This window comes from Staurois parvus, unplaced genomic scaffold (genome assembly GCF_062004578.1).
Source record: "Staurois parvus isolate SC_StPar_1 unplaced genomic scaffold, SC_StPar_1.0 ptg003086l, whole genome shotgun sequence".
Lineage (NCBI taxonomy): Eukaryota > Metazoa > Chordata > Amphibia > Anura > Ranidae > Staurois > Staurois parvus.
In genome coordinates this window covers 42,738-51,721 of record NW_028320882.1, presented here as the reverse complement: position 1 = coordinate 51,721, position 8,984 = coordinate 42,738, and the positions used below count along the sequence as shown (strand labels likewise).

The 8,984-nt window shown below is 54.3% G+C and overlaps 1 long non-coding RNA gene across 1 annotated transcript; it reads left to right on the top strand.

Moving 5' to 3' along the window:
- The first annotated feature begins 143 nt into the window (after positions 1-143).
- On the top strand, positions 144-3,964 carry LOC149428620 (uncharacterized). Its single transcript, XR_016310707.1, has 2 exons — positions 144-262; positions 2,953-3,964. It is a non-coding gene; the product is annotated as an uncharacterized LOC149428620 (long non-coding RNA).
- Positions 3,965-8,984: the final 5,020 nt, after the last annotated feature.

Below are 8,984 nucleotides of genomic sequence, written 5' to 3'. Positions count from 1 at the left end.
ATGATGGAGTATTACCAGGACTCTTCACTGGAGACATCTGAGCTCCATCATATCTGGAAAGTCATCTGTTTGCTGGAATGGGGGGTCCAGCAAACTGATATAGGTGTAATGATCGGTGTCTTTGGTTCTATAGTGTATCTTCTGAAGATGCTCCATCTGACCTCTTTCTGTTTGCTCCCAGCCGTACCCCATGTATCCAGCTACCACCTCTCTAGTCAACGTTGTTCCCAAACTCAACGCCACAGGTCGGGATTTGCTGCAGGTAAATTCTGATTTTTATTTTTTCAATAGCTGATGTCACTGACTGACTCCTACCTGAATACTGATGGCATCTCTGAAGGCCTGGCATACTCACACACACATCCCCTTCCTGTACATACAACATTAGCTCTTGATGTGATATCCCACCCTTTGGTCGCAGGCTCCAGCCTACAAAGATTATATTCCCATGTGACGTCCCATGCTCTGGTCCAAGGCTCCGGCCTACAGAGATGGTGCTCCTAAGCGATTTCCCATGCTCTTGTCCAAGGCTCTGGCCTACCGAGTTAGTGCCCCTATGTGACATCCCATGCTTGTCCCCGGGCTCCAACCTACACAGGTGCTGCTCCCATGTGACATCCCATGGTCTGGTTCCAGGCTCCGGCCTACAGAGAGGATGGTTCCAAAAGACTTTCCATGCACTGATCCCAGGCTTCAGCCTACAAAGATGACATTCCCATGTGATGTTCCATACTCTGGTCCAAGGCTCTGGCCTACAGAGATGCTGCTCTCATGTGATGCCCCATGCTCTGGTCCCTGGCTCTGGCCTACAGAGATGCTGTTCCTATGTGACATCCCAGGTTTTGGCCTACAGAGATGCTGCTCTCATGTGATGCCCCATGCTCTGGTCCCAGGCTCTGGCCTACAGAGATGCTGCTCTCATGTGATGCCCCAGGCTCTGGCCTACAGAGATGCTGCTCTTATGTGATGCCCCATGCTCTGGTCCCAGGCTCTGGCCTACAGAGATGCTGCTCTCATGTGATGCCCCATGCTCTGGTCCCAGGCTCTGGCCTACAGAGATGCTGCTCTCGTGATGCCCCATGTTCTGGCCTACAGAGATGCTGCTCTCATGTGATGCCCCATGCTCTGGCCTACAGAGATGCTGCTCTCATGTGATGCCCCATGCTCTGGCCTACAGAGATGCTGCTCTCATGTGATGCCCCATGCTCTGGCCTACAGAGATGCTGCTCTCATGTGATGCCCCATGCTCTGGCCTACAGAGATGCTGCTCTCATGTGATGCCCCATGCTCTGGCCTACAGAGATGCTGCTCTCATGTGATGCCCCATGCTCTGGCCTACAGAGATGCTGGCTCTCATGTGATGCCCCATGCTCTGGCCTACAGAGATGCTGCTCTCATGTGATGCCCCATGCTCTGGCCTACAGAGATGCTGCTCTCATGTGATGCCCCGTGCTCTGGTCCCAGACTTTGGCCTAGAGAGTTGCTGCTCCTCTGTGACATCCCAGGCTCTGGCCTAGAGAGTTGCTGCTCCTCTGTGACATCCCAGGCTCTGGCCTAGAGAGTTGCTGCTCCTCTGTGACATCCCAGGCTCTGGCCTAGAGAGTTGCTGCTCCTCTGTGACATCCCAGGCTCTGGCCTAGAGAGTTGCTGCTCCTCTGTGACATCCCAGGCTCTGGCCTAGAGAGTTGCTGCTCCTCTGTGACATCCCAGGCTCTGGCCTAGAGAGTTGCTGCTCCTCTGTGACATCCCAGGCTCTGGCCTACAGAGATGCTGTTCTCATGTGACGCCCCAGGCTCTGGCCTACAGAGATGCTGTTCTCATGTGATGCCCCATGCTCTGGTCCCAGGCTCTGGCCTACAGAGATGCTGTTCTCATGTGATGCCCCATGCTCTGGTCCCAGGCTCTGGCCTACAGAGATGCTGTTCTCATGTGATGCCCCATGCTCTGGTCCCAGGCTCTGGCCTACAGAGATGCTGTTCTCATGTGATGCCCCATGCTCTGGTCCCAGGCTCTGGCCTACAGAGATGCTGCTCTCATGTGATGTCCCAGGCTCTGGCCTACAGAGATGCTGCTCTCATGTGATGTCCCATGCTCAGGCCTACAGAGATGTTGCTCTCGTGATGCCCCATGCTCAGGCCTACAGAGATGCTGCTGTCATGTGATGCCCCATGCTCTGGTCCCAGGCTCTGGCCTACAGAGATGCTGCTCTCATGTGATGCCCCATGTTCTGGTCCCAGGCTCTGGCCTACAGAGATGCTGCTCTCATGTGATGCCCCATTCTCTGGTCCCAGGCTTTGGCCTACAGAGATGCTGCTCTCATGTGATGCCCCAGGCTCTAGCCTACAGGGATGCTGCTCTCATGTGATGCCCCATTCTCTGGTCCCAGGCTTTGGCCTACAGAGATGCTGCTCTCATGTGATGCCCCATGCTCTGGTCCCAGGCTCTGGCCTACAGAGATGCTGCTCTCATGTGATGCCCCATGCTCTGGTCCCAGGCTCTGGCCTAGAGAGATGCTCTCATGTGATGCCCCAGGCTCTGGCCTACAGAGATGCTGCTCTCATGTGATGCCTCAGGCTCTGGCCTACAGAGATGCTGCTCTCATGTGATGCCCCATTCTCTGGTCCCAGGCTTTGGCCTACAGAGATGCTGCTCTCATGTGATGCCCCATTCTCTGGTCCCAGGCTTTGGCCTACAGAGATGCTGCTCTCATGTGATGCCCCATTCTCTGGTCCCAGGCTTTGGCCTACAGAGATGCTGCTCTCATGTGATGCCCCATTCTCTGGTCCCAGGCTCTGGCCTACAGAGATGCTGCTCTGAAGTTATTGATGATCCAGATTTAAGCTCCTCTAATCCTGCACCCTATAGGGAGCCAGCAAAGCGCGGGTACAAGATGTCGGCCCACACGAGACTGCGAGAGGGATAACTCTTCTAACTCTCATTGTTCTGTTCCAGAACCTGTTGAAGTGTAATCCGGTCCAGAGGATTTCGGCAGATGAAGCTCTTCAGCATCCTTACTTCGCAGACTTCTGCCCTCCATAGCTGAAAGGATCATCGACCTCCCCCCATCCCTGCCTCCCCCAAAAAAACCCCTTTGCTTTCCCCCCACCCCTGAGTACCAATGATCACGTCGGCTCCCTGCCCCACCTGCATGGTAACTTGGTCCATCCCTCCTAGACTTCCCCCTGTAATGATCAGTGTTAGATTGTCACGCCGGGAACTCCGATCTACCATGGATAGACCACCCCCACCTCCAAGGAAATGGGTGGAGCCTTCTGCTGAGTGTAGGTGGTTATTGGGGGAGGGGGGGAGTCTGCCACCATCTAGAAGATGGAGTGGGTGGAGCCTACTGCAGATTAGAAATTGGTAGGTGGAGTTTGCCACAGTCTAGAAGTTGATGGAGCCTGCTGTGGCTGCAAGGCTGGTGGGTGGAGCCTGCTGTGGCTGCAAGGCTGGTGGGTGGAGCCTGCTGTGGCTGCAAGGCTGGTGGGTGGAGCCTGCTGTGGCTGCAAGGCTGGTGGGTAGAGCCTGCTGTGGCTGCAAGGCTGGTGGGTGGAGCCTATCAGTCTATAGGACGTGTGGGTGAAGCTAACATATCCTAAATATTGGACGGTGGAGCCTGCCACAGATTATAGGTAAATGTGGGTGGAGCTTACTGTAGCCTGAAGGTTGGTGGGTGGAGCCTGTCAAACTAAAGCTGAATGTGGGTGGAGCTTGCTGTTTCCTGTCTGTGTGCCCTACAGTGGTGCAATCATAGTATGCATTCCGCTGCGAGATGATTCCAGTCTCCGCCTTCCTCCAGATGATGACCACGCCCCCTCCCCCCTTATTTATTGTAGACTCCTCCTCCTTCTCCGGACCAGATTTCTTCCCTCCGGTTGTATAATTTAATGTACATTATTTTGTATTTTTTGTTTCCTTTTCCCTGTAAATGTCCCGTTTCTGGAAATGCAGATTATTTTACACACTCGCCTGTCCTGCGTGTCCTGATTGCGGTCAGACCGCCGCCGTGTCTCGCATGTCGCAGTGGGAGGGTCTTCCCTGACCAGCCAGGCTCTGGGTTATGTATGGTAGAGGCCGCTGAGCGGATCTGGCAGTGTGGGGGGCTGGGATTGGTCACTGCGTCCGTTATCTCCCAGAATCCTTCACTGCTACACCCTGTCACTCAACTGACCTTGCAGCCATAGCCCGAGATGACGTCGGGGTCATGTAGTCACCCCAGGTATAGAGGAGAAATCTTCCAGTGGGGACACCGGTGTCTAAAGGGGGATATTTATCACAATTTCCTCACTTCCTGTTGTCTCCCGGACAGGAAGTGAAGGGAAGTCTTCCCCGGAGGACACAGCACGCAAAAAAATCTGATTGGGGTTCATCCCTCCATAATAAAAAAAAAATAAAAGTTGTCTTTACATAAACTTTATTGATGCGTTGATGGATACAGAGCCGGGGTGAATGTCTCAGTGCCCGCCTGCAGAAAGCCCAGGAACCCATGGACATGACCAAAGACTGGGTTTCCTCCTCTCTGATGCTTTGCCTGAAGTCTGGAACCCATGGACATGACCAAAGACTGGGTTTCCTCCTTCCTGCTGCTTCGCCTGAAGTCTGGAACCCATGGACATGACCAAAGACTGGGTTTCCTCCTTCCTGCTGCTTCGCCTGAAGTCTGGAACCCATGGACATGACCAAAGACTGGGTTTCCTCCTTCCTGCTGCTTCGCCTGAAGTCTGGAACCCATGGACACGACCAAAGACTGGGTTTCCTCCTTTCTGATGCTTCGTCTGAAGTCTGGAACCCATGGACGTGACCAAAGACTGGGTTTCCTCCTTCCTGCTGCTTTGCCTGAAGTGTGGAACCCATGGACACGACCAAAGACTGGGTTTCCTCCTTCCTGCTGCTTTGCCTGAAGTCTGGAACCCATGGACATGACCAAAGACTGGGTTTCCTCCGTCCTGATGCTTCACCTGAAGTCTGGAACACATGGACGTGACCAAAGACTGGGTTTCCTCCTTCCTGCTGCTTCGCCTGAAGTGTGGAACCCATGGACACGACCAAAGACTGGGTTTCCTCCTTCCTGCTGCTTTGCCTGAAGTCTGGAACCCATGGACACGACCAAAGACTGGGTTTCCTCCTTTCTGATGCTTTCGTCATGTCTATGGGTCTCAGACGTCAGACAAAGCATCAGAGAGGAGGAAACCCAGTCTTTGGTCATGTCCATGTGTTCCAGACAAAAACTGGGTTTCCTCCTGTCCAGGGCCAGACTGACCATTTGGTAACTCCGGCAGTGCCCGAGGGCCCGGGGTCAGTAGGGGGCCCCATGAGATGCCCCTGGTACCTTTCTCATAGGCTTTTTTGAGTTTAGGCAAGGCCACAGGGGCCCCATGATCCCCTATTGCCCGGGGGCCCCATGAGTTGTCAGTCCGCCCCTGCTCCTGTCTGATGCTTTGCCTGAAGTCTGGAACCCATGGACGTGACCAAAGACTGGGTTTCCTCCCCTCTGATGCTTTGCCTGAAGGCTGGAACCCATAGACACGACCAAAGACTGGGTTTCCTCCTTCCTGATGCTTTGCCTGAAGCCTGGAACCCATGGACGTGACCAAAGACTGGGTTTCCTCCTTCCTGATGCTTTGCCTGAAGTCTGGAACCCATGGACGTGACCAAAGACTGGGTTTCCTCCTTCCTGATGCTTTGCCTGAAGTCTGGAACCCATGGACGTGACCAAAGACTGGGTTTCCTCCTTCCTGATGCTTTGCCTGAAGCCTGGAACCCATAGACATGACCAAAGACTGGGTTTCCTCCGTCCTGATGCTTCACCTGAAGTCTGGAACACATGGACACGACCAAAGACTAGGTTTCCTCCTTCCTGATGCTTTGCCTGAAGTCTGGAACCCATGGACGTGACCAAAGACTGGGTTTCCTCCTCTCTGATGCTTTGCCTGAAGCCTGGAACCCATGGACATGACCAAAGACCGGTTTCCTCCTTTCTGATACTTTGGTCATGTCCATGGGTTCCAGACTTCAGGCAAAGCATCAGAAAGGAGGAAACCCAGTCTCCCGGGCCCCTGTATGTACCATAAGATATCTCCCCTTGTGGGCCCCCGGCTGTACTGTACCATCTATCCCTTTGTGGGCTCCGTAGATGTACCATAACACAACTTCAGGAGAGGGCCCCTATAGTCAGGTTCTTTGGGGCCCTCATTCACACTGAGGCTGTTAGTTGGCACCTGGAAGACAGAGCTGATCCCATGAATGATGGAGGGCTACGTGTTCCCGGGTCTGGGCTCCTCCAGTGCTCACCAGTCAGACACTCCACCCTGGCAGCATCCCGCCCCAGCTGAGCACACACACATTAGGACACGCCCCCCTGGGCTCCGCACCGGCTCCTCCAATCACAGTGACTACCACCAGTCTCTCCCCTCCCGAGGTGGACGATGAGGTGGTCCCTCCAGACTCCAGCGCAGCCTGGAGCCCAGAACAGAGCCTTCCCGCAGCTGCTTGCTCCTCTCCGGGACGTCTCTGTCCTCCCGCTGCACACAAGGCTGGTCGGCTCCTGGGTTTTCATAGGGCGGTGGTGGGGCTCCGGCACTCCTCTCTAGTGCTCGGATCATGGCGGATGGTCTGGAGCGGCTCCGGAATGGCGGAGAGCAGGGAAACCAGGAGCCATGGCAGTTCACCTAGTGGTAGGGCCAGGCCTGTGCCCACCCGCAGTACATCTCCTGCAGACCAGCGGAACTTGCTGGACCGTGTACTTCACACGCCCTGCGTGGGTTCAGGAGTGGCCTGGGGATCATGTGATCGCTATGTGATCACATGATCTAAATTTACACAAAGCTGTTATGAATGAATCTTGTATACCTAAACCGGTGAGCTGTGATTGGCCCACGGTTATCACAAGGGCCTTGGCCCAATCACTGTTCTCACACAATTCCTGGGCCAATCACTGTTCTCACACGATTCCTGGGCCAATCACTGTATCACAAGGGCCTTGAGCCAATCACTGTTCTTACACGATTCCTGGGCCAATCACTTCTAACATGGTACCTGGGCCCATCACAGTTCTCACTCGATTCCTGGGCCAATCACTGTTCTCACACGATTCCTGGGCCAATCACTGTTCTCACACGATTCCTGGGCCAATCACTGTTCTTACACAATTCCTGGGCCAATCACTGTTCTTACACGATTCCTGGGCCAATCACTTCTAACATGGTACCTGGGCCCATCACAGTTCTCACTCGATTCCTGGGCCAATCACTGTTCTCACACGATTCCTGGGCCAATCACTGTTCTCACACAGTACCTGGGCCAATCACTGTTCTCGCACGATTCCTGGGCCAATCGCTGTTCTCACACGATTCCTGGGCCAATCACTTCTAACATGGTACCTGGGCCCATCACAGTTCTCACTCGATTCCTGGGCCAATCACTGTTCTCACTCGATTCCTGGGCCAATCACTGTTCTCACACGATTCCTGGGCCAATCACTGTTCTCACACGATTCCTGGGCCAATCACTGTTCTCACACAGTACCTGGGCCAATCACTGTTCTCACACGATTCCTGGGCCAATCACTGTTCTCACACGATTCCTGGGCCAATCACTGTTCTCACACGATTCCTGGGCCCATCACTGTTCTCACACGATTCCTGGGCCAATCACTTCTAACATGGTACCTGGGCCCATCACAGTTCTCACTCGATTCCTGGGCCAATCACTGTTCTCACACGATTCCTGGGCCAATCACTGTTCTCACACAGTACCTGGGCCAATCACTGTTCTCACACGATTCCTGGGCCAATCACTGTTCTCACACAGTACCTGGGCCAATCACAGTTCTCACTCGATTCCTGGGCCAATCACTATTCTCACACGGTCCTCGGGCTGATCACAGCACCCTGTACCATGTGGATACCTGTAGCCAATCACAGATGTTAGGAATGTAACGCCTTCATTACAGATGATAATATTGATCATCATTGGAACAGCAAAGTGTAAAAACAAATTCCTGCCCCCCCCAGAGTAACAATACAAACGCAGTGCAAACAGACTGAACCAAACCTCCAACAGATACCAATACATACGATACAAGAGTAGTCGGGCAGACGGAGTACCAGGAGCAGGCGGGAGAGTGGTCAGGACTAGCCGAGGTCAGTACAGGCAGAGTTCAGGCAGCGTCAGGACAGCAGAAACAGGATCAGGAAACCAGGGCCAAGCAAACAGTACACCAAGGCACTGACTGCAGGTCTGGTCATGCCTTAAATACACCTCCTGCAATCAGCCCCAGGTGATGGCTAATTGCCAAAGTGAACCTCTGGTTGTTGAGAGCACCCGCTGGCCAGTCCTGGTACTGCAGCCCACAAGGCAGGTGAGTCCCACCACTATTGGCAAGTCCATTCCTGACAATGGGAATGGATGGAGAGGACACCCAACAGATGGGAGGAGGATGGGAATGGATGGAGAGGACACCCAACAGATGGGAGGAGGAGGATGGGAATGGATGGAGAGGACACCCAACAGATGGGAGGAGGATGGGAATGGATGGAGAGGACACCCAACAGATGGGAGGAGGAGGATGGGAATGGAGGGAGAGGACACCCGACAGATGGGAGGAGGAGGATGGGAATGGATGGAGAGGACACCCGACAGATGGGAGGAGGAGGATGGGAATGGAGGGAGAGGACACCCGACAGATGGGAGGAGGAGGATGGGAATGGAGGGAGAGGACACCCGACAGATGGGAGGAGGAGGATGGGAATGGATGGAGAGGACACCCGACAGATGGGAGGAGGAGGATGGGAATGGAGGGAGAGGACACCCGACAGATGGGAGGAGGAGGATGGGAATGGAGGGAGAGGACACCCGACAGATGGGAGGAGGAGGATGGGAATGGAGGGAGAGGACACCCGACAGATGGGAGGAGGAGGATGGGAATGGAGGGAGAGGACACCCAACAGATGGGAGGAGGAGGATGGGAATGGAGGGAGAGGACA